Source organism: Manacus candei, unplaced genomic scaffold (genome assembly GCF_025592945.1).
Source record: "Manacus candei isolate 608988 ecotype Guabito, Panama unplaced genomic scaffold, ASM2559294v1 h1tg000018l, whole genome shotgun sequence".
Lineage (NCBI taxonomy): Eukaryota > Metazoa > Chordata > Aves > Passeriformes > Pipridae > Manacus > Manacus candei.
This window is the reverse complement of record NW_026138066.1, coordinates 2,190,172-2,217,167: the sequence shown is the minus strand read 5'-3', so window position 1 is coordinate 2,217,167 and position 26,996 is coordinate 2,190,172. Positions and strand designations below refer to the sequence as shown.

Here is a 26,996-nt window from a genome sequence, read left to right as displayed (position 1 = left end):
TCTGCCCCCAAAGTCATTACCTGCACAAGAGGAATGAGCAATGGAAATTTACAACATAATAAACTATTACAGGCTTACTGCTTAAACGGCACCTCAAAATCATTTTCTGCACCGGAAGCCATAAACAAACTATACTTCGCAACATGAGAAATTTGTTGATATGATGAAACAAAAGGCATTTACATCTCATAAGAGCAGAGAAGCATTTTATACTCCAGATAAACAATTTCTGCTGTTCTCAGTATCGTTTTCCTTGGTGGAAAAAAAAAACCCAAACATTAAATAGTCCTCATTTTTTTTTCTTAGAAACCATTTTAATGAAAGAGTATCACTAAACAAAATTTGTATGAGGTTTACTGTCTAGATGAAAGTTGAAAGACATTTTCTATCTTGTTGAACAAAGCTTATGTACTCAAAAGGGTAAGTAATATGAAAATATTGTTTAATTAACTTGGTATACCATATATTGCCAGTAAGCAAAGAAATAATACTTTTGGCATAATATCCAGTTAAAAGCATGCACAGAAAATTACTCTGAATAATAATTTATTTTTTTCTAGAATTGGTAGCTTACTAAGGAAGAAATGAAAATATTTGTAAATCAAATAGCACTGAAAATGTTATCCAGTCAAAAGTCATATTTTTATTAATCTTTTTTGTTAAGTGTATTGTGGTACCATTTTAAAACTAAGACATGAAAAGCTATCATGGTTCCAAGCAATACTTCTCCACTGCCTTAATCTTAACAACTAGTTTCTCATCAGTGTTATGCTTGCTGAAGCATGAAAAGCATAATATTTTTTTCCCCTTTTTCACATTCGGTGGAGATATTTCAGTACAGAAATCTAGCATTATCTACTCCATTACTGATATCACTGAAGTAACTGTGTAGTCATCCTGTGATCCTATGCAAGAAAACACAGCAAGAACATTAGGTAGTCATTAAGGGAGCAACAGAAGCCACTCACATAAATTACGGTACAGTAATTCAAAAGACTATAAGAACAAGAGATGTTTGAAGCTTAAGCTTCTTTATTCTTTAAGCCTTGAAAGTATTACCTGCCCAAAACTTGGGAAAAAGACCACAAGGTAACTCCTTTTTAAGCTTAAGTGAACGAGTCAGTGTTTCTGTGTTTTCTAAAAAAAATTAATTTTTTTAAGCAGCTAAAATGGTATCTACTGTTTCTTACTACTTTATAGTGACTGGACTAAGTAACTCCTTTAATGTTAAAACTGGTAAACATTATCAACATGCTTTTTTGTTCATTTGGTTTTTTTAAGGTACAGAGGAAACTTAAAGTGAGAAGTACACAATCCTTTCTCCAACCAAAGGAAAGGAATTTCTTCTGAGAAAGTTTGGTTTAATGAAAATACTGTGTTTCCTTTCCTAAAACCTACCAACATGATAGTTGACACGTTTTAATTTTTCTCCAACTATAAGAAGTTAAAGTCCACTGAAAGAAACAGGCAGCTCCAAAAAATTTACAGTGGGAATCAAGTCCTCATCCCAGAGTTAGATGCAAGAGTCCCATAGGTTCCACCAATATGGCTGCTTTCAGTTACTGTGGAAGACTCACACCCTGGACTTTTACAGTCTTGTCTTCAGTTCAGAATAGCGACAATCAAATTATTTGACATTATTGAAATTATTTCTCAGGCAATAAAATAAGTTAATTAGATGTTTCTCTCCATGTTTTCTCCACTGTGATGTTTACAGCTGGCATTCTCAGCAGAGGACTGAAAAAAATGAACAACCTTTCCGTGCAAAGCTCAGGGTGTTCCCACAATATCAGCCTTTGTTTTCTGACTGTATAATGTGGAAATCTTTTTTTTTTTTCATTTTTTGTGCACATTTGTTTGACTAAAAGACTAGCGGATTTCAGTCTCTAGCTCTAAAGTATGCACCTTTCACTGACAATAAAATTTTAAAAGCTTCAGTTTGCACCTGAGCATAATTGTAATAGCATAGAAACTATAAAAGAGCATAGTCAAGAAAAATATCAGAAGTGCTTATGAAGCCTGGCTTATATTTTATCAGAACTTGACTAATTGTTTACTAAAGTTTTATTTTTACCAATCACTGATGTTTGATTTATCAGAATATATTTATGCTTAACATCAGCATTCTCTCTCCGTGCTCTGCAGTATTGACTATCTGAAATGGGACATTTATTAAGAAGTCATCAGAAAGGCTGATCCTGGGAGATACATGAAGATGCAGTAGAAAGCAGGATAGATCAGACCTTTATCTTTGTTGCTGAGCCTGAAGATTTACTCTTGCTTTAAGACTCCAAAGAAGAGCAAAAGGAGTAGAAAAAACCCCAAAACTCTGATGTTATTTTCTTAATAATTATTTCAGGACACACTAATTAATCGTGCTCTGCCGAGAGAGAAGCAGACAACCTAAAATTCCAAAATCTTCAAATTAACTACAGGAATCAGAAGGCTGCATGCATTACAGAGGGCAAGCATTGACATTTATTTTGTATAATGGTGCATGTCTTGAGAATAATTGCCACTGGAATATTATCCCCACTCAACATGTCAAACATTAACACAAAATCAATATGGAGCCACATTCCCAACATTTTTCACGCACCTGTGTTACGCCCCCCTCAAGGGTTTTGCCACACTCAGAACTGGGCTCCCCTGAGACATGGGAAGAGGTTCACTGCAGTCCTCCTGCTCTGCACAACCTTGGTGCCCAGGGGGTCAACAATGGCTCAGCAAGACCCTGACATCTGTGGAGGGAAAGTGCAAGGTGAGACAAAGATGATTTCTGGTAACTTTGCTGCTCTGTCAGCAAGTCCTGAGAAATAGGAAGCATAAAGGTTGTTTTCCACAATATAGATGACATCCTTGTTTGAAATGATACAGTTGGAGTTGCTTTGTGACAAGCTCAGTCTTAAGACATGACAGAAATAAACCAACAAGAACAGCCATCCTGCCAAATACACTCAGACTCACAAAAGCTGGATTTGATAGATCCCAAATTTTATTTTTTCCCCCAAAACATAGTTCTCTCTTGAGCTCATTATAAATTAAGTTTCTCTTCATTTTAGAGCTAAACTAGGTCTTTAACAGGCTCTGCACTTCAGTTTATCTCATAACGAGACATCACAAAAAAACAGAGTTAATCAAAAGTATCAAAATTATGAGGGAAGAAAACCCCAGAAAACCACATCACACTACTGTTTTCTTCAAATAGGTTGTAGCAGATCTCCCTCCTTGTTTACACTCTCATGGTACACTGCTCAGGCAGCTGTTTCTCAGCTAAACATCCCAAACTTGCCAGTCTCAGAGGAGCTTCATTTCCCCAGCCAATGTGCATCCCTGTGAGTCATTGGCACCTTTCAAACCCAGATTTGAGAAGATTCCTATATACATTAAAAGGGACTTGAGTTGTAAGGGCACAGTTCTAACACAATTCTTCTGGATCAGGTATTTGCACATAAACCTGTATATAGTCAGTATATATATATATATACACATATATGTATATAGTCAGAAAACTACAACAGTTGATCATCCTCAATTGAAATTACACCAGCTAAGGCCACTGTCTACTCCTTGTTGCTAATGTAACAAATCAGTTCTCCCAAATATGGTGATTCTAGTGCTCAAAAATACACTTGAATTCCCATCCGGATCTTGTTCCTGGATATTTTGCTTTATGGAATGGAGCTCAGTTATTCCTTTCCTTTTTCTCCCCTCAAGATTCCAAAGCTCAAGGAGAGCATTTTGCTGAGGTCCATGGAAGAAAACCACTGTTCATTTCCATGACACAGATGGGAAAAAGATCATAACCACAGCTCCTCACCATCACTGTCTGGAAAAGATACTACACTCAGTTATCACTGTCAGGGTATTAGACATTATCTAGTCAAATAAGATCAGGGAGGGGACTATTCAGAAAAGCAGTTCTTGCACACCTCGTTACTGAAGATGAGGAGGCAAACACGACCCCAATATCATAGGAAACACATGTTGCAATTTCTACTGCTTCTTCAAGAAATCCACATCACTTTACTGCTAAAACTCAAAGCCAAAAAAAGTTATTATCCTGGACCAACATATTTGTCTATGTTTTATAACAAGATCTTCAGAAGAAAAGGCATCTCTGTGGAGAGATTTGGTCTCATCTGTGAGTGCATAGTGGCAGCAGATCCTCTATGGGGTTGCCAAATGAACTCACAAACTTGTGAGAGCCCATGTAGCTTGTTGCCTTCGTTTCATAATACAACAGCTTTTACAATCAAGAACCCTACAGACGAACTAAGAAAGCCTAAGGGAAGTTTTGAACCTATTGATTTTGTGTTGTTGAGTCATAATACATGATGCAAAGTCATCTAAAACATGATACCACGCACCCACTTCCTTATCACATGAGATCTTTTCTGGTTTAACCAATGCTTGTGATGTTTCTGAAACCAGATTGCAACTTTTCCAAGATTTGAGAGTATCTTACGAATCAGTGCACAGACAAGTCTTTCCACCAACCACCGACATGCATTTTTGCTCAGGATGGCTAGTAGAAGAGGGTGGGTGTAAGTTAGGGACCTATGACTAAACAGGAGTTTGGCCAAAACCCCTTGCCATTTCAAAAAGAGCCATGATGTCTTTTGTAATCAAGAGGATCCTGGATTACAGGTGCTTATGATAAGAACCTCTACAGAAAAAATCTCATCAGAGACCATGTTATAAGCTTTATAATGGTGAAAGACCAAACAATCCCATCTTGGAAACAAACCCATGGTTGAAGACTATACAAACATATCAAAAATCAATGCTTGGATGTAATTCTCCTTCAAAGGTCAACTTGTGAATGTAGCCTGCTGAAACACAGGCTTCCACACAGTGCTTTTAAAAATACATAGTCAGAAAATGGAATATCTCAAGCAAAAAGTACTCTATAATGAAAATAGGACATTTATATAGATACATGCAATGTTTAATTAAGAGAAATAATCACCACATCTTTATATCAGCCAAGGGTTTCAAAGTGATCAAAACTCCCCATATAAACCCTATTTATCCTGAGCTGAGAAGTTAGCTCTTTCTTACTCCTGAGTAAGAGGCATGGGAATTCCTCTGCAGTCTATCGAAAATATTATTTGTCTTTGTACTGGTGCCTACGTGAGTAAAAGAAAGCTATTGAAACAATTCAGCTAGTGTTAACTGGTTACAACATAAAATTTTTTTGTCACACATGAACAACAGATTATTCTTCTATCCCAATAAACAAGAAATACAAACTGTGGAAACAATTCCTCCAGTCTCATGGAATATGCATTAAAAGGTTCAACAAAAGTTATTATCTCAGATTGTACTTCTACTATTGCATTATTGATGAGCTACTTCTATTGGCATTTGTACTTCAGTTACCAGAAATTAAAGCAAATACTAAATGTCTAAATACAGTATGCCTAGAAAAAAAATACAAGGATTCCCTGCAGTCCCAAAGGGATTTTCCGAACCTCACAGGTATCTTCAGGTCCTATAATTTGCATTCTGCTTCTCAGCTCAGCTTGCAGATGTTTAAAAATACATGCAACAAGACAATTCACTCTTGGCTACACATCTGAGAGGTTCAAACATCTGAATTATTCTGTCTGAGGTCAACTACAATTTATGTGCCAAATTAGGTTGAAATCGAGCTGGGAAGAGCTATGAAATACTAAGATCTCTGGTGCTTTGGAACTTGTGGCTATTTATGACCAATGCACATCTTCTCTGATCTTCTTCCAGGAAAAGGAGATATTTTCAGGAAACAAATATGAAATTTAAGCTTACAACTTATGAATCTGTAGGTTTCAATCATTTAAATTTTGCTGTGCAAACGGATATAAAATGTGGATTAAAATAGCAAAATTTTGTAAGTGTTCAATGCTTTTTGGAATTCTAGCAGACAAACAGATGCACATGGCATCATATGCATTTGCATACCAACTAGATTTGCAATAAAGATAAAATCTATATCACTATACCCTTTAATATAATCAGAAAATATTTTCCAGGAGCTCAGGATCAAAGTATCTGAGATATATATCTAAGTGGTATAATTCCACCAAAATGTTCTTATACTACATAGATACAGCATTAATTATATATATATATCTGTCTTAATATAATCCAGTTAGTTACCGAGAGAACTAATGTTCATCCCAAAATGTATGGACTACTTTTTGCACAATTCAAAATTGTGAACTAGTAACTCAAGTGACTCTTACTATTCGTACTCTAAAACCATTTCCTACAAATTTCTGAATGATGGATGATAGTTCCTATAACTATCTCCTGCAACATTTCAACACAATTAAGGTAGAGCTAAACAGAACTCAAGTGATTCTCCTCTTCAGGGATTCATGTTTAAGTTAATTCCCAACCCCCAGTCTAAAAGCAATCTTTGCTTTCTCTTCTCTTGGAACAGATAACACCAATATTTAAACTACTCTTGGGAAAGGACAACTTAAAACAGAATTATCCACAAAAATGCTAATGACATTAGCATTTTTTTCTTTACTACATATACTAAATTTCAAAGCCCGAGTAGGGATTTTAAGAATCTAAAGTAGTTATCAGCCTTTAGCACTGGTAATCTCTCTCCCACTCACCTCAGCCCATTCCCATCAGCCTCCCAGTCTTATCTCTACTTTTTCCAGGAACAGAGAATAGAAAAATGAAAGAACAGTGGGGAATGGGCCAAGATGCACTTGTAGATATTTCTTTTAGTACTGAAGAACTCAATAGCACAATTCTCTATGTGTCAGCCACATTTTTCAGAAATAATCATACTACCACAAATCTGGAACAAAAGCCTCAAATATGCTTCAACGAACTGATTCCAAAAATTTTCAAGATTTCCATCTATCAAGAAGCTACAGGAAAAAAATAATTAGTGTAAGAAGTGATTTCTGGTATTTTTTATTCCCTATTTATCTGAGATTAAACTTTAAAAAGATTTTATTCAATCAAAGTCCTCTATTTGCACCAATATATGAAATTGAAAACAGAAAAAAAAAATCCTTTGCAGGGAGAGAAAGAGAGTCAGAATCTACCAAATCTATCTTGTCTGACACAAAATTATGTGTGTAAAAAATGTGTGTAAAAATCTAGCTTGTTTTAGCACAAAATTAAGCTGCTTATGGTAAAGTTTTAAGGAACACAATCACAATAGAAATAGAGAACACTACAGCATGCAGTTTCTAGAAATATGAATGTGAAACCTCAGTTGGATCCATTCTGTAAGCTCAGAGTGCAATGATAACTACGTAATTCAATTCCTACACAAGACTTAGAGCTGCACAAAATGTAGAATACGCTCTAAGAGATCCAACTTCCCTGATCACTACAGGTTCCTAATGACCACCTGTGCATTGCCTCCTTATGCAAATCAGAGCAAAGCCTGGATAATATAGTTTGAGAATTTATTTTCAGTGCAACCTTTAAAAAATGCAGAACTATACATTGAAATAAGCATCTCCTATTTCAGGAGGAAAACTAACCTTGCAGGCCCGTAACCTGCAAGAATAGTTATGCCAGTACCCTGAATGCTGTCCTTGACCATGGCTAAGAGCAGACAGTTAAGGAAGAGTATAACTCTTAGACATATTTAACCATTTCTGGTTAAATTGGAGATTTAAACTTAACTTGAATGAGCAGAGTACATCAGGACAGTCAGATTTTATAGTCACCGTGACATTTACCCTCCATGAATCTCCCTAATTCCATTTTTAACTTATTTATATCTTTGTCCTCCTTAATTTTCTCTGGCACTGAGTTCCACAACCCAACCCAGCTTCACACTGCCAGGAAGGGTTTTAAAACTTGTTTTTCCTGGGCAGCATAAGAAACATTATCGAGCTGTTCTCTGGTTGCCTTCTCTGCACATGTCCTGCTGTAAGGAGAGCCAACTCTGAACTAATCATACTGTAAGAGAGAGACTACTCTTCTTTTCCCCCCAAATTCTTATTTCAACCAGTTCACCCTGTTGGGAACACAGCAGTAAGGAGGCTTATGGCTGCTCTAGCAATCAATCCTGACATGTTATTTTGCTCCATGAGTGTTTCTTGAGCTGACATCTATATCTAGCTATGTCTGTATTTAAATTAGCCATAATATTTGTGAGCATTAAAATCACTATGCAGGAAAGCCCTCTGACCTGCTAGCTGATTCCCTTAACAAAGCTGCCCAAAACAGTCACTTTATATACAATCCCAAGAAAGTTGGAGGCTCAGGGACCTGCTCAGAAGTGGTAAAAAAACTCCTCTGAGGCACAGTGCATTTACCCTGAGCCCTACCAAAAAGAATAAAATGGAGGGAAAGGAAACTGATGGGGGATGATAAAGTTCAAAAATAAGACACAATTTCTTTCAATTAGAGAGAATTGATGCTAACTGAACTTCTCTGACTGAACCAATGACCAAGGGAACACATTCGTCTGTATTTCACCAGATTCAGTAAATCACTTAGTGTAATATGGAAGATATGATAGTTATAATGTGATGACATTAAGAAGGGAAAAAAATAAGACTGAATAGTAGAAAACACCATCAGTTAGTGAGATTTGTTAAGCTAAGACGTGGTCCCCTCTGTTAGTGCAATTTAAACATTTCTGAGAATATTTAAAGCTAAAAGATAGAAAGAAAAACATTTGAGGAGATAATTTCACATGGAGAGGAAAAATAAAAATTAAACATTTTCTAGCACATTGCTCTCCCCCTTTATTATCAGGAATTCTTTAATAAAAGCTGTACAAATTTGACCTCAGCCTGAAACAACCTCTACAGAGTTGCAAATGCTGATGGATGGCTATCATATACTCAACAGGCAGACAGCCCTGTGGAGAAGGGATAATTTGAGGGATGAATGGGACTAGTTGAAGTTACTTCAAAGCCCCTTTCTCTCTCTCTCTCCCTCCAAAGGCACTATCTCACATGAGTGCGACATTCCAGAAGAACAATGAAATTGGTAAAGCAACAGAAGGAAAACATATAAGGATGGATTAGAAAAACCCTAAGCCCTGAACAGAAGCGGAACCAAGGTTGTAAAATTTCTTCCTCTCTCTTCCAAAAGAAGAGAAAATGCTAATAGTTGCTCCCCACACCTTGAAAGTGCCCTGCAATAGCACTATCATAAGGTAACACTGTTCCATTTCTACAGATGTGTTAGGACCCATGGCATGAGTATCTAAGCAAATTATATCAAAACTGTTATCTTTTTTTCCTTAGTGTTACTCATGCCAGATGGACTAGTCTAAATATTATTAAACATCATTAAATATATTATATTTAAGCTTAACTTCTGCCAGCATGGCTAGTTAACAAGAAGAAAAAATAATATTTCAATAAATTATGTTCACAGGCTGTGGTGACAGGTGCTACCCTAAGAACACCAATGCTTACACACAGTCTCAATTATTTTCCACAAATGGATAGGTACACTTATCAATCCTTCTGGCAAGATTTCCACTGCTGTCAATTGGTGGAAGATTTAAAAGGCAATCTAGGAAAGTCTATGATTTGCTATAAAAATTAGGAAGTGCTTAAGTGCTTAGATCACAGTCCAAGGGGAACTTCCACACTTACAAGATTAAATTTCATTAACTGTCCCTGGAAAGTGACCTGCTTTCTGTACTGCCACCAATATAACCCTACTTTTACCCTGACATCTCTAAGAGATACTCAAAATAACAAGTCCTTGTCAGCACAGTGTCAACACACTTTTAGGAACAGAGTGATTACTTTACAGTAGTAAAAACCTATTGAAAATTGCTTTTACATATTATGGTATCTACACCATATCAACACTCAATACTTTTACGAGTATTCTAAACTTACACCTGCATATATGTACAAACAGTAAGCCATAGCAATTGATGTGTTTTGCAGGTTTTTTATTTGGTTGGTTGGTTTTTTCAGGTTTTTTTGTTGTTACTGTTGTTGGGTTTTTTTATGAACTAATGATGTTTATAGTCTTAGAGGCTTTTCAACGGTGACAAATACAGTATTTCAAAAAGTGCATGTCAAATCTAGCGTGCCTCTTGGAAGACAAATCAGCATGTGTTATATTTTCAAGTCTGCAAGCACAACTGTTAAGTATATTATGATCAACAGGAGGAATGCAGAGTATATCAAAAGGGAAAAATAAAATTCACAGTGATGAATTTTCTGGAAAAATACTAAGATGCTGATAATTGTTTATATTTAAATCACTATTAACTAAACTAAGCCTTAGCCACTTCTTATTCATCTCCCTACTCCTTTTCCTCTCTCTGCTCCGAAAATAAGACTGAGAAAAATTGAAATGTCTGTGTAATGAAAACTTACTCAACCTCCAACAATTTGCATTTAAAGGTGAATTAAAATTTCATTGGTTTATCCTGTAGTGGTGCTTCAGTTTTAGTAACTTTTTGTAAAGGTTGGATTTTTGTATGACTCTTTAGAATAAATGTTTACTAAACACAGTGTTTAGATGCCATCCTTGTGTATATGGCCTTTTCCAGCAAAATAACTTTTCTCACTCAACTTAATCAGACACTTTTATCTCTGTTCCCAGTTGTCCACACAAACAGATTTTTTTCTTTAAAATTCTGGAAGTGCCTCTCAACTGAGGTATAAAAGTGCAGGAGTTTATTCTAACTGAACTTTACCTAGATCACCCAACAGAGCTCCCAGTTTCCACAAATTGCTGATTTCTGATCTTTGCCACCACTTCATTTATCTGGAGTGTTTTCTCACCAGCATCATGCAATCACAGACATGCCCATCAGATACACAAGAGGCCTTGGGGAGCAAATCAGAGATTCTGGGTACAATGTGAAAAGTGGGAATATTCCTGCACACATGTGACAGGACTGAGAAGGCAGAGTCCCACTACGTCTGCCCTGGGCTTCCTAGGATGCCTAAGACATCATTCAGAGGGACAGGACAGGATGTTTCAGTCTGAGAAGAGGCATACAGATGCACAAGGGTATCAACTGACTGGCTTTCTCATTCTGGTTTAGTGTCTGCATGGATGGGAACTGCCATATAATACTGAGTTGTGGAGCTCCCACCTCTCTTGACTGTCCTTTTCTTTTTTTTTTTTTTTTTTTAATTTCTCAACAGACTTTTAGAAATGGATTAAGGAGTTGAGACTCAATCTGATCTAGTTCCTGTATTCTAAAGGTTCATAAAAGTATCAAAGCGTCATATTAACATAACAGCAGCAACAATCAATCCAGCATTAGACCGAAAGCACTAAATTCAGCCATAACACCAGCTTTGGCCTATTGTATCGCTTTTCGATTTTATGTAAGAAATTCATACAATCATAATTTCCCACCTCTTAAACCCTTTGAGGAGAAAAAAAATAATCTAAGCAATTTAAGTGAAACAGAAGCTTGGTAAAGAATTCCCTTTTTCACTGATACATAATAACCTTCTTCTAAGATCCTTCTTGGAAAAGACTTCGTAAAATTTTTCTTGAAATGCTGTGGGTCTACATTACAAGTTGTCAGTGTAGGGACAATTCTGGGAAGGATGAAGAGAAATAAAACAGATTAAAAGGAATAACAGACCTAGATCTCATTTGCAATATAGGTACAACACAGCAAAGAGTATTTTTCATGCAGTAAAATACACATATATTCCGCCACAGTTAATATCTAGTGCAAGTTCATGGCTTCAGAAAGTGCCTTTGTGCCATTCTTGAAGTCACTGCATTCAAAAGGATGAAAACAGGAGTGAAAGAACACCTTTAAAATGCATTTCACGTTTTCTTCTAGTCCAGAATTACAATTACTACACACTTTATAAGCCTGCAACCAGTTAGTAAACTGCTACTTACAGCTCTTGCATGACAGCCAGCAGATGAAAGTGGTGAGTGAGAGCTCTCATTCATTGCTGCTACAAAGCCACTGCCTTTCTGATTCCTTTCTTCAGAAACAAAGACAAAGTGGGGGGAAATAAGGTAAAGGGCTATTTTTAAGAATCCGTATTTTTAAATCACTATCCAGAAGCTGGCTCAGTTGAGTTCTTACTAGTTGTCTCTCATCTTCCACTTCTGTCTCCATAGAAACCTTGCAGCAGCATCACTTGGCTCACTAACCTGAAGTCTTCAGATTTGGCTGGTGCCAAACCTGGCCGGGCAAGCTGGTGGAGGATAACGGCAGCACCACTTCAGTGCTGAGGTTCCCATTGCTGGCCTCCTGTTGCATGGAGATCACATGTATAAAACAGAGAAGCCACCTCTACAATGTTGCACAGACCGAGGGAGAAGGTTCATCTATAGCCCAGCTGCTTCCCTTTACTCCATCACCCTTGGACAGATGCATACATGGATTGGGAAGAAGGACACACCTTCATAAACTAAACCCCACAAAGGCTAGAAAACAAGTGATATGGAGGGACAGTCAGCTGACTGCTAAGCAGGGGACTACTCCAACTCTTTTTCCTATTTCCCTGCTTCTAGAAAAGTACACTTTTTTAGCATCAGGAAATGGATTTTTAAAAAGAAGGTCAGTCTGAACATTCCGAGGTACATTGTAACACCACCTGTGCTGTGGAAAAACACATTTGGAAAGTCTTTTGTCCATGGTATTTGTCTACTTCAATTAGTTTATCTAGGAACAAAACTGCTTTTTTTTCTAGTGTCAATCACTTCTTTTAGAGAGAGAGGGTACTGAAAAGTAATTTGTATTTATTGATTTATTGATTTATTTGAATGGTCTGCACATGAATAATGTGCTATTATTTTTTCCACCTGCTGCAACTTTTCTACCACCATTATCCCAACTGGAATATACCAAAAAAGTTACATTTTGAGCTATGAGTCACCAGATGACCAAAACTGGGTAATCCAATGCACAAGAAGTTACTACTAACTAAAGACTGCCCAAGGGGGCTACTAAAACCCAAATATGGGGAACTGCTCTCATCAAAAGGAGAGGGCATGTTCAGGCAGACAGTCTCTCAGAATGGCTTCCCCTGCCAAGCCCAGCTAATCTCATTTCAGCTTGAGTAAATTGATCTTAAAATACATCTCCTCTTCTCTCAGGCACACACTAACAGGTAGAAGTGGGTTATGAAAACAAAAACACAATAAAGACTTCTAGAAACTTGCTAACAACAAGGGAGCCTAGAGAAACACTCAGAGCTGAGTAAGAGGTGGTAAAATGTATCCCGCGAAAATGCAGAGAAAGAAGAGGCTATCCTCACATATCTAAGAACTACTGCAATAATATATGAACACAATTCCTCCTCTTTGTAGCTATTAGGCCCTGCAGACTGTTTCTGTCCAAGAGATGTTTGCACAGTGCACCAGATCTCCTAACAATCTAGAAGCGACAGAACTGATTTTTTGTTTTATTTTTCCAATGTATTAAAGCCTTAACCTCTATATGAAATATGCGCTTGCTGAAAAAATCAAACCATGCATTACAGAACAGATTTGGAGCTTTGGTGGGTGTGGGTAGATCTAGAGGTTACACAGTTAACATGACTAAAGTGAACATACACGAATATATTAGCACAATGAGTAAGTAATAGATACTCCTTACCTGTTGTTTTTAAACAAATGCTAAAGCATACTGACAATCCAAATGTGTATCATGGTGCAAGAATGCATTTGCATAATTGGCTTTTATTATATCTAGAGTTGTGAAGAATTTCTAAATATAAAGAATGTATAATGACAAATCTTAGTTTTTAAGTCAATTTCATGGACATGAAAGGTGATGAACTAAAAGGAAAAATCTCAGTTTTGTGCAACAACAGCTTTGAACCAATGTGCTGCACACAGATAGCAGTAATCACAAGTTACTTGTCATGAAGATCATTATTTCTGCAATATCAGTACACATATACTTACAGTGGTAAAATTCTGTGTACAAACCACTTAATGGTTCCTTCTTCCAGAAAGCAATTTTCTAAAACCATGCATTGCAATCTACTAACAAATAATTTGTTTTCCAATAAAACTTTTCATGGAGGAATAATACTCATTATTATGGATTTGTTTTAATGTCTGTTGCATTTCACTGAATGTTGTGTGACTTTGGTTTCTCATCATAGAAAGAAGAGCAGTCCTATCAAATCAGTGTTCCTGGTGTGGGACAGTACAATTGCCATCTGTGTCAATGCAACAACCGTACCAAGATGTGCCAAGTGCATATTTTTATTTGACAGAGAATCTTACAGTGCCCCAATCACACACACTCTCTTTCAGTTTGCCATACTTCATCAGTGACATAAACCAAATGTTAAACAGCAAAATTAAGGCTGGTTCAGTTTCCAACAATGAGATCATTTTTCAAATCTAAAGTTTCCAGCTGACGGTCAAGTGAAAGTCTTGGAGGCCTTAGTTCTCCATTCTTAGATGCAAAGGCCCTGTCCCAATAACAGGAAGTAAGATTTTTAAGAAGGTAAGAAGATATTAAACAGTAATGAAAATAAGCTAGACAAGCTATTTCTAGAGATCATGTTGCTGCCTATATAGTATAGTTGCTGTAGCAAAATTGAAAAATTTAATGCTGAAAGCTAAGAATAACACTACAAAAATTAACTTCTTCATTCAAGTCAATGCCATCAGCCATGAGTGCACTGCCACCATTTTGTGATGCCACAGGCCCAGAGGAAGATGACAGCTGTTATTTGAAGATAAAGATGATTTTGCACAAGTGCTTGAGGAATTACTAGCAAGAAATGAAAGAGCAAACTTCTCCTACCTCTTTAAAGCAGAAGGCTGGAACCCATGTAATTAATAACAGTGGACTGAACAAAAGCAGGAGAAGCTAAAGGAAATACCTTGATGGGCTAGCGAAAAACCCACAGAGGTAACAGACTCCTCTGGAAAATGTAACCTAGTAATTTTAGTAATGCACTTGTGATTTAATCACAGGATTGCACATTTACAGCATTGTAACTAGAATTGAAACTAGAATTCAAGGGGGTCTTCATTCCCATTCAGGTTTAAGAGTATAAAATCTTTGCCTAACAGATTGACCAACAGACTAATCCAAAGGTTTTTTTTGCAAGAAATGATGCTAACAGTGTGGAGCAAGAAACACCATATCAGATCCCTTTCAAGATGCCAAGTGCAGAGAAGAAAAGCATCCTAATCACAACATTATTTGACACTCAAAATTACTAAGGCAGGTGGCTTTTGCTTCAGAAGGTGCAGGAGCAAGAGGAACAGGGTCATGTGCCAGAGCTACTTCTCCACAAACACTGCTTTAGCTCCTGCTGGAGCCCCAGGACAGACCCAAAGGGCTGACATGTCCCCTCCAGCTTCGTGCCGCATCACAGCTGCCTCTCCAGTGTGGACACCAGAGTGTGAGCAGCCATGCAGTCAGCTGGATCAGGTGACTGATCTGTCTGAAAACTAACCCTACCAGGGGAAAAAAAAAGAAAGATCATTTTTAAGTTGATCAGCAAAGCTTTATAAATCCTTTCTACAACAAAGAGGAGGCAGGACCGGTGCTTTCTCCGGAATTGCTAGCCCAGGTCAGCAAAGCTGCTGCAATCAAAGGCTCCTGCTCACTCCTTCATGGGCAGAATTACCACACTACTAAGCAGGTGACCGTTTGTCAGGTGATTCCCATCAGAGAGGTATACAGTTTAGTGGAGAACAGCTTAGCCCTCAGTTTGAGCAAACTCAAATTACTGACCAACTGGCCCAAAAGATCTCCAGAAAAAGGTAACTACTTCTTCCTTGCATTATTCAGAGAGAACAAGATGTTACCCTGTATTTGGAGCCTGAAAATATTTGATATAATTGGTCAATAGTATCGTCAAGATGATTGAGGATGATGAAATTGATAGAGAGAGACAAAGAGAACTGCTCTTGCTCACCCAGGCTCTGGTAGAATCTATTGATTTACAGCAAACAAAACAACGCAGTAAACAATATTTAGACAACCTCACAGTTTTATTCTTGTTGCTGTTTCATTTCAAAAAAATGAATGCTATTTAAAGCTCATGAACTTTAAATTGACCACACACACACTCTTTATAAATAAACACACAGAAATCAATATTAAAGGTTATGATAGCAGGTACAAAATTATCAAACAAACAATAGGAGAGGTACTTAAGGCTGGTGCTCAATTTAGAACTGAAAGTCATGATACCATGATTAATTACACAACCATCTTTTTTCTCTTTTTGATAGGACCCCTATCTCATTAAGTGTACAGGAAGACTGAGTAATGGATTATTTAATCCAAATTACTCTGTTCTCAAGCATCTTTGGTCTGCAGAGCTATACAGACAATAGCCAAGATGGGAAAGATGTCCAGTGGGGAGGAGGAATGGCACACTGATGATACCTGGGGTCAGTCATCAGATGTTAAAAGGGTTTGTGCTATTACTGCTCATCATCACATTTAAAAGTCCTCCTCTGCAATCAAAATGACATGAGCCACCCAGACACTGCTTGCATCCTCTACAAGTCTTTAGTCAATAAGATATCTCAAGAGAGAGACAAGAATGTAATGTCCTCTGGAGAGTCAGGTGTGGCAAATTACGCCAGGAAATTAAGAATAAGAATACATTAGTAGCCTTAGATCAATTAAAGTAAATACAAATGCATGTCTGATAACAAACATTAACAGTGATAGAGACAAATACATGTTTCCTTGTGTAAGAGCAAGAGGGTTTCCCCCAGTCTGTGCTCAGGTGGGTGACTCAGTTGTCCCAAGTGAAGGGAATAGAAGCCAAGGGCTTTTACACCAATAAACCACTGATACTGGGCTCATCACTTGTGGCCAGGGGCAAGAGCAGGCTGGGTAAGCCAGACCTGATCCGGAAGCTACCTCATTTGGTGTCCCCAACATGTGAACTGTGCCAAAGCTGCCAGAAAATTCAAAGGACCCCCCCCATATTTAGTTGTAATTCCTCTACACTGTTTTACTAGTATATGACCTACTATCACCCAGTATGGTGTAAAAAACACCTTAGTCAAAACTAAGTGCACCTTCAAGAAATTTATTCTTATACGGTTTTGGCTTCATCCAAAATGCAAAAAATCATGGAAATCGATTTTACATGTCACAGCTTGCTCACTCTGGGTACATGTGAGAGAATATGCAAACATCTCATGGAAAACATGAGGGAGAGAAAGAAACCCAGTAAGATTTATGCACTTATTTATACACAACATTATGATATATTCTTCTGCCTCTCTTTCAAAACAGACTATTAGTTAATGGAGTTCACAGACAATATATCCAAATTATGCACCTGTTTTTGGCACTATTACATGCAAAATCACGCACTTTAGAGAGCAAAAATACAGGTTTTTCCACTGTTGTACCTTTATTTCAAAACCTGGACTATAAATTAGCCAATAAGGTGGCTGTTGACAAGAAAGAATAATGACTTTATTCACAGATGACCACTGATTAAAATAAGCTTATAAATTTTCCTGTTTTCTTGCAACAATTTGCTGGATCTTATTTATATTTTTTCATAAATGGAAAGTCTGCTACAAAAATTAAAAATGTACTACCAGTAAAGGAAACTTGTTTCATAAGCTGAAGGAACTCCCCAAAAAAGTAATGATTTTTTTTTTCTCTCACTTTTGTACTACACCAGGGTGGTGGTGAGATTTTTGCCAGTTAATGTACACCATTGTATTATGCACTACTGAAATAAAAGATAGAATGTCTGCATTCTCCTCCTTTAAGAAGAATTTTGTAGCTCTGAAGAGAGTATTTCATATTATACTTGCATTTTAGAAGACCAAACAGTAATAAGAACAGGAATAAGGATGTACTGCGTGTCCTGATCCTACAAACCCTTACTCCAAAAGCAATTTCTGCCTATGTATGATGAAATCAGTTAACTTAAATACAAATGTGCAAAAGACAAAAGATATAAACCTTTCAACAAAGCTTAATTGCTGTGCTATCAAATGAAAAATTTTTGTAAGATTAACGAACTAGCTTTTTTTCCTTACATTTGTAGAAACAAACAGTAAACATGAAATACATCATGGTCACAAAAAATTACTTCTGATTAGTATTTTTAAATGTTTTTCTAAGATATTTCTCATTCAAAAGCATTTAAAAAAACATAGTCTTTTTGTTTGGTAGTGCTTATATTAAATCCCATAAATCTACTTCCAAGTGTGCAGGACTGATTTAGGAGATTCTTATTGTATAAAGCAGACAGTAGCTGAACAGTGGACTATTACAAAGCATGCTCACAAAAAGAAAATCCAGGTTAGTTCTGTAACTAGCATCTCAGACCATTTTTAGCAATAGCTGCTAATAACTGTTACTCTTAAAAGCCCTGAAGCAGTAGCACTATTGTGAACTAACCCCAAGGAACTGCCTCTGCAAATTCTGCTATCAATCTGATGCTGAAAAGAAGCTCAGTAGTTCCAGAAACCTTCGTAAATTCCATTTCTTTGAGAATTGATTCCAGGAGCAGCTATCACGTACTCAGTATACTAGGAAAATCTGTTACCACTGTAGATTCAAATTTTAAAAATTCACCTCAGGAAGACTAAAAATTGGCTCAATTAAAATACTAACACTTGACATAGCCTGGTATTAAAAATAATCTAAGAAAAGAAATTGGGCTTCAGAAAATGCTACTTTTACTTCTAGTACACTAGTTTAAAAATGCATACAATTGAAGAATTATTTTTTTCTCCGCATGTGCTAAGCTATACTGAACTCTATTATGTCAAGCTATTCCTTATATTTTAAAAAGCAAAAGTTTTGGGTTTTCTAAGCAATACATTTATATACTGTCAAGTACTGAGACCAACAATTGTTCTGATTTTTCACTCTATGGACTAGTGAAGGTAGAGTAGCAAATTTTGGAGGAGCTGTATTAACATCCAGCTCCACATAGTTTTATTTATTTATTATTACTCTATCTAAAAAAAACCCAAACCCCACAAATTAAAAAAAAAAAAAAAAAACAAACAAACTAGTATAATATTTTGCTTCTGTTATGTATTCTGTATCACATTTGCCCATTGTATATACAACCTGAATGACTACTAGCAATTTCAATGCAACAAAATTATTACTACTTATATATAAAACTCACTCTATATTCTCAATTACCACTTAGGACAGCTCCTACTGAAAGGATTTCTAATATGGATGAAAGATTAAGAACCACACAAGTAGTACATGTGTGGAAGTAGCATATATCTGGTATTACTTTAATACAAGGAATTTGCCTATGAAACTTGAAATTTCCTACAGCCAAGACACAGTTTATTTGAATGCAAATACTTTTAGAGTTAGCAATAAGAAAGTGGCAGGCAAACAGCATAAGAAATCGTACTCCTGACTTTTTAATATCCTTTCAGAATAAATAAATTCATAATTGATCAATTATATATTCAAGCAGGGAAACACAATGCTAGCATTTCATTGTCCATTGACACACAGTCTCATCACCAGAGAGCACAAATGAAATGCTAATGGCAGAGAAGATGAATGCCAATTTCCTTCACTTTGCTCCAAGTTTCAGTGGCTCTCTACAATAAAAGATAGCTGTTTGTGGAGACTGGCTTGTTCCATACCATTAACTCAGAACAAAACATATTTTTAGTGGGACAGCAGTGTTTACTTGTAAGAACTGATGAATTGTACACCACCATTTATCACTTGTAGACAAAGACATTCAGGCACAATTTTGGACATAAATCAAGGTACATGCTCCTAAATAAAAAAGGGATTGCTTAAGTCCCTAAAACTGCATAGATTGAGGTCAGATTGGCCATAGCAACCAAGAATGGTACTTAGGCCTTCAGTAAGACTTAGCAACCAATAAATGAGCTCAGATGTCTTTTCATCTCCACTGGTGTGAAAGCCAAAATTAAAAAGATTAGATCACGCTGCACCCATCACAATAGACTTCACAGTGAAAAAGTCATTTCTAGCCTTTGATTCACATCCAATAAATAACATTCATCCCTTCCATAATGAACAACTTTCAAAGTAAATTGAATCTCCATAGTGCTGCTTTCCCTTGCTGCACCGTATTTACATAACAATATATCACAGGAAGCTCAGAGTGGGTCTTGCAAATGGAAGACGTGTCTTTAGCGCTGATTACACTATACTCAGCTTTAAAATGCTTACCATTTAAACATAATGCATTGGAGATTATAATAAATAATAAACAACACCTTAAATCTTGTGATATGAAACTTTGTCATTATTTCAATATGGAAATTTCATCATAAATAACTCCCTCCCCCTTTCCTTTCCAGTCCTTCTATTTGAGGATATTCAGCAAATTCTACTTTCCAGGAGCACTGATGACACTATCTGTACGGCATTTCTAGGAAAAGGGATAGTACATTATTTCATTTTTACTGCCTCTTTTCACACTGTTCTTCTTCTCTTTTATATATCTTTTCAAGTACTCCAACAATTCTTTTTAATGTTCCAAACACATCAGTAACCTATTACTCCAATCTCACACAAAGCACTAAGTATTGTTCGTTTTCCTCTCCCTAGAGCAGTAGTTATTTGTAAATAGGTAAAACTGATCACAGCTTCAGGAATATAACACAGATCTAACATAAGAAATCAGAAAACACAACCAGCAAATTTTCAGTGTATGTCATGTATTTCCCACACTCAGTTTGTCATTATTAAAAATGGATTGTCCTTCCTTTCTTACTGCAGGTTGCATAAACTGATGTTTAAAGGAAAATGTTTGAAAGAAATATATCAAAACAAAAATTCTACCCTAATTAAAAACATGCAGAAATAATTTCAGCCCTCTGCAGCAACAACTCATGTAGATTATACTATGTGAACTCAGCAGGGAACCTCATTAATTTTTAAAACTCTCTGACCCCACTGCAGTTAAGGGTGTAAAAATAATTACAAATTAGGGTTGAGGGAGCACTGTTTTAATATTGCATGTGTGCTATCAGCTACACAACATTTTATCAGATATAGATATTTATGATAGCTAAGCATAATTTTAACATAGCCAAAATGAAGCTTCATGGTTAATTTTAAAAAGGCAAATATTAGAGATCTTATATTTTCAAGAACGTAACTATATTAGCCCCGACTTCCACAAAAAAAGCCTGCCTGCTTTCTGCAAACGTTCTCATAACACAAAGCACGGCAATTACAGGTTAAACGCTAGTAACACCCTGGATACGGCAGTAAACTAGAATATTTCTATAACAAGGCACATTTGCAATCTAACAAATTCTAACTTATTTAGAAGGCTATAAAATAGTTGGCGGAGGGTATAAATATTCTCTCTTACCTAAAACTTGTCAGAAGAAAGATCCTTCTCCATTGTTGTCACCTCCAGTGCCCCCTCTTGCCACCATGGAGATTGGTTCTGCTATGTTTATTGCTCTGTGCCTCAGTTACAGCCGTGACACTAATCTGCCTGCACAGACCAGCGAAGGGGTCTGTGTGAGTGTGCGAGTGTGTGTGTATGTGAGAAAAGAGAGCCTGCTGACTTCACAACTGGGATCCTAAACCTCAGGCCAAGTCAAGGCTGAATGAAAATGATCAAAGCTCTGTCCCTCATCAACAGAGTAGACAAGATTTCTCTACCCCCTCCCAATGAGAAGTAGGGCTGTCATTAGGGATTCCCACTAAAAAGCCTCTAACAGAGGCAGACCTTCTCCAGACTGCTAGTGCCTGCCCAGCAGCCCATGCAGAATACAGGTAGCTATTGTTCCTGAGACAGATATGTAGCCAGCCACTCAGACTCTGACAGATCTCAACAAACCAGTGAGCCTGCCTTCAATTTAACTCTTTATTTACTAGCGCTTCACTTTTTACAAAGATCTCCTTTTGCCCTGGAGAGGGAGGGAAAGGGAAGGGGAAAAAAAAATCAGTAAATTGTTCTGGTTTTATTAAGAAAAATGTTTCACGTACATAGGCAGTAATCCTATGCAAATTTAGGAGTATATACTTTCATTTTGAAATCTTGTCTAGTCTGGTGTTGGACAACACAGCAATAGCACACTTCAGCAGTAAAACAGGATTCTAATCCTGAAAGGGAAATAATTCCTGCTCTGCCTTCCTCTGAATTCTCATAATTCACAGGGAAATAAAACAGTTTGAATAGATAACATGTATCTTTGCTCAAATATTCTAGGTATTAAGACACAGAGAAGTTTAGTGCAAAGGCTTCAGCAGTTTTTCCACCAGACATCAGTTTTAAGCATTGACGGAAAATGAAGGCAGCATCTCCAGCAGAAAACTGTGCTAGAGCAAGTACATAGTTGGCTGGTTAGTTGGCATAAGAAGGAGAGATACTCATTTCAGTCTCATAGCAGTTTTATATTTTGATACAGAGATTTTACTTGCACAAAAAGTTGTGGGTTTTTCTTAATTTTATGTGACACAGAGCTTAAGTATTTATTTGCAAAGACAGAGCCAATGAAGCTGTTAGACAAAATATACTGACATTTACACTCTGTGCTTGACTTTTAGGAAGTCTAGTATTATTATATGAAAAGCTAATGACTCTGCATTCTGTATAACTATTATATAAGTTCAGCTCAGGTGTAGACTTCAGCTTTAAAACACTTTTTTCCCTTCTTCTTTCCCTTCTTCTGTCTAAGTCAGTCTTGACTTCATTTCAAGCAGGCTGCAGTAGGATATGTATATGCATGGGTATACTTGCCTTAAGGTGTGTGGGTTGTATTGTTTTAAGGTAATTTTAAGGTGTAAATGTTGAAGATTACCAGCAAAATTTTCACATGGCAATAAAATCAGATTTATAAAAAGCACAGTTAAAAAAAAAAAGAATTGAGACTGCTAACACAAGTGCAAATTACAGACATGATGTCAAAACCAGTATTTTAATGTGGCAGACCCTATCAACTCAGAGAAGCCTCCTCACGCATTACAAATAAACAATCACTTTATCAGCAACTTTCAACTGATACACTAAAGAAACTACATGTGATTTAATTTGAACGTTGACAACTGTCACTTTAGAGCATTTCAAAGCAATCTTTTCTGTATGTACGGGAATTTAAGTACATTCCTACAAAAGTGCCAGGCATCCAGTGCCTTTCAAAATTCTTCCAGTGCAGCGAGGAAACAAGCAGACAAACAGGAAAGCAAATCAGTGTTACTCAGTGTAACATACCCTGTGTGGCAGAATACCTCTAGACTACCAAAGGCATTTTGAAGAACCAGGACTTTACATTCAGAAACTTCATTACTGTTTAATTCCAGAGTATCTCTTTCATATCAACTGTAATATCAGTCTTTAACACTGGACTCATCAGTTTATGTAAATGCCTGGCATTAGGTAGGAAAAAAAAGCTTTCAATTATAAGTATGTTTACAAATCAATAGTGTTCTTAGATAAAAAGATTAATTTATTATGAATTCTGAAGCATTGTGCACCAGTTTCCCTTCTATTTGAGCAAACTGGTAAGAAAGTATTGCCAGTGAATGGAATTAAAGACTGATGGGAAAATATATGCCAGGAATGTCCTCTGCTGCTAGTGTACAGCACGAAAAAGCTGTGACAGCCCTTGCAGGTGAGAATGTGGTCCTGAAGCTGTAATAACAAAAGACTGTGGAGTACATGTTACTGCTTGAGAACGTCTACCCTACCAGCATGCACATACTGCTGAAAAATGGAGAGTACCAATAACTCTCCCATGGAAAGCCTGGTCTGAAGCCCCACCAAGGACCATGTGACAAGCTCATGGTCATATTTGATTTAAACCTCTGGTTAGGCCTTGCTAAGTGTAATAAACTTGGGATATTTCTCCTTGAATCAAGGATCCCACGTGTCTTCCAGCGCCATGTTATCCTGGTACATCCTCATCTGCTGCAAGCTTGGTATCTATATGAATTTGCACACCATTCAAAAATGACACAGCATTAGTAAATACCACTTTATGGGAGGACAAGAAGGAAAACTTTCTGAAAGGAGCCCATGTCAGAGCTGGGCACTTCTTGGGAAGTTTGAGAAGTTGGCGCTTGCTATGAAGGCGTGACCTGCTCCTCCTCCTCAGAAACCCTCTCTGCTTTTATTGAAGCAACCCCCAGGCTGCATCCATGAAGGAAACAACTTTTCCCAGGTTTTGAGGCAAGACTGGAGAGAAGTATTCTGCCCAATGGCTTTCACAATCTCTGGAGGTCACCTTTGAGTGGGACAATGGCCACTCTTCCCAGCCATGTCACTAGTAACAGATGTCTTGCTATAAAGTACATATTTATAGGATTTATGTAAAGGGTGATGTTTGTTTACACTGATTGGCACTAATTGGCACTATTTTTTTCTCTCTTTTTTTTTTTTTTAAACAACAAAGCCCACACAAGCACAGAGGAGAATGGAAAAGCGGGCTCCTTAAGGAGGAGGAAAAGCAAGGCATTTTTCCTTTTTTTTTTTTTTTATTGTACTGCTCATCTATTAGAAGCAGGTATTATGGGCACAACATTGGACAAGTAATCTCATGTACCATAGCATATTTGAACAGTTTAATGGATTTCCCAAAAGGAGAGTAAAAAGAAAGCCAGGTATGTCTTGTATAACAATCCTGTGTCTGAGAAATTTGCTTGAGAATAGACTGCTGGAGTCACTTCTTTCAGCTAACCCACACAGCCCCACTTTGTGAACAAAGCCGCACACCAGTATCACATATCCATTTTCCTTTGGAGATTCCATTTTAATGGTTCTGTAGTAAATACCTTTGTATTTAGAAATTATTCATACCAGATATTCAGTAACTAACTGTCTAATAGAGGTGAAATGCACATAATGTATTCAAATATGCAACCTCAATTAACCTTTTGCCTCAGTTTGTGGACAAACCTATCTATAAAAAGTGAGCTCCCCCAAGATCAAAAGTCAGTTTTACAACTTCACATTGTTTATGGTTAGTTCCCTATATAAAAGAATATAACATGAGGTGATCTTCATGAGCTGCAATTCAAATTTAACTCATTGTTATTCTTGATCTTCATTTTCTTAATATAAAAGCTACTGTAAAACATCATATGAGAAAGCACTGATTTTTTAACTTTTTTTTAACCATGATAGTTTATTTAAAATGTGGTAACTAGATTTCATTTATCTCAGAAAATACTGGAAAAATGTAAGAGAGAAAACATAAAGATATAAAAATATTTAGACTGGAGACAGTGCCTGTTTTGCTTTGGATGTGGGCAAGTACAGCACACAGTTCAGAAAAGAACTTACAATTAACATATGTTCAACTATATTTGTACACTGCAATATAAAACAACCTGGAATTACAGTTGATTAAGTATCCTTAGTCTTCCCCAAAATTTTATATGTATATTATTAAAGTGCTGTGCTCAAGAGCACAACTTTTTTTCCTCTCAACTCTTTCACAGAAACATAATTAGGGTATTGCATTCTCCCCAAGATGCTTTGTGAAAGCAAATGTCAGGGATTACGACTCAGCAAGATGATTACAAACATTCTGCATAAAAGCATGGGAAACCAACATCAGAGGTACATTTCACCAGTTCATGTTCCTCCTACAGATTACACTTTTGATATGTGTTCTGTTGGGAAAAATGAGTAGATGGCAGTATCTTTTTTTTCCTCCACGATTACTGTAGAGCTAATATCAACAGACCAAAACAAATGTTCAAACAAATGCTTTTCTTTTCATAAAGTTCCAGATTCTGAGTCCCAAATACATACTTTATAAAACCTCACTCCATTCAACATTGAGCCCAAATACTTGCCTAGCTAACTAGTAGTACATGAATTGCAGCAACAGGACATATACACACATTGTAGAGTGAATTAAACCATCTCTTTTGAAAAAGTTTACTTTTTAGATCAATATTGTACCCAGTTCCATATTAAGACCAGAGATAAACAGAATAGAACAAGATATTTTCTTTATAAAAAAAGAAACAAAAAAACCTACAAAACATATCCCAAACCCACAAAACAACACCAGCACCACCCCAAATGTGATGAGCATGAATAGAATTTTTCCCCTTGCTTCCTTAAGAACACTGATTTAAATAACCAGACTATATTAGAGATATTCCAGTTTGACAATTCACTTGTTAGCAGGAATTAATATTTATCAATTGTTTTAATCATCTTTGATGGATTTGGACCTACCGTTTTAAGCACTGATCCATGGGAATTGCTGGTTTTGAAGGTCCACTTTTTGAAGTAAAGTAGCTTGATGGAGAAAAACAATTCAGGACTGCCCCTGTAGCTTCAACCTGCTGTGGATAGTTTTCTTCCTTGGAATCTTTAGATAAAAGTCAGAACACAACCTGATTTATTAATGTAGCAAAGTCATTACAATTCAGAGCTAAAAATGTTATTGGACAAGGAAGCCTTTAAAAAGCAATTTAATTACATTCCACAAAGTCAAATTTCCCCCCCAGATAATTGGTTTTCATTGTACGCATAAAACGCTGCAATGAAGTCAATAAGTCAAAATACATCTTTTTTTAGATTTATATTTATTACTGAAAGACTGACCTGCTTTAGACAGAATTGTATTGTCTACTGTTAACCTGAAATCTTTCTGTTCATAGTATAAGCACACACTATAGTAGCATTCACCAATGTACTATGACATCAGAATATAATCAAGAATTCTTCTGGCCTCTTACATTTATAGACAAATAACTTTATACTGTCATCTGTCATAGATTAAATTTTCATATATAAACTTATTGAACAAGAGTTAAAATATTCACACTGTTTAGAGAGCTTGAAACAGTCGGAATGTACTTGCCTGGCTTCAGTCATTATCAGTATATTTTAAAACTGCTATACTAAAACAAATACTAAAACCTGTTATTGTGTATATATATATAAAATACAATAATATATATTACCAATGGGTATATTTATATTCCAAGAGCCTGGGAACAACAGTGCTCTTTAGAACATCTTGAAACATCAAACTTGTAAAGCTTGCACACTAATTACAGCACAACAACAAAAAAAAGAAATCCAAAAGCTATCAAAGTCGTAAATGCAAAAATAGGCATGAAATTTTTCCATAATTAAAAAACTTCACAA

At 36.5% G+C, this 26,996-nt stretch overlaps 1 long non-coding RNA gene across 1 annotated transcript; it reads right to left on the bottom strand.

Annotated features, from left to right (window-relative positions):
- Positions 1-885: 885 nt before the first annotated feature.
- LOC127469924 (uncharacterized) lies at positions 886-26,176 on the bottom strand. The gene is made up of 3 exons (XR_007904125.1): positions 26,076-26,176; positions 2,600-2,741; positions 886-905 (listed from the first exon to the last, which is right to left on the bottom strand). It is a non-coding gene; the product is annotated as an uncharacterized LOC127469924 (long non-coding RNA).
- Positions 26,177-26,996: the final 820 nt, after the last annotated feature.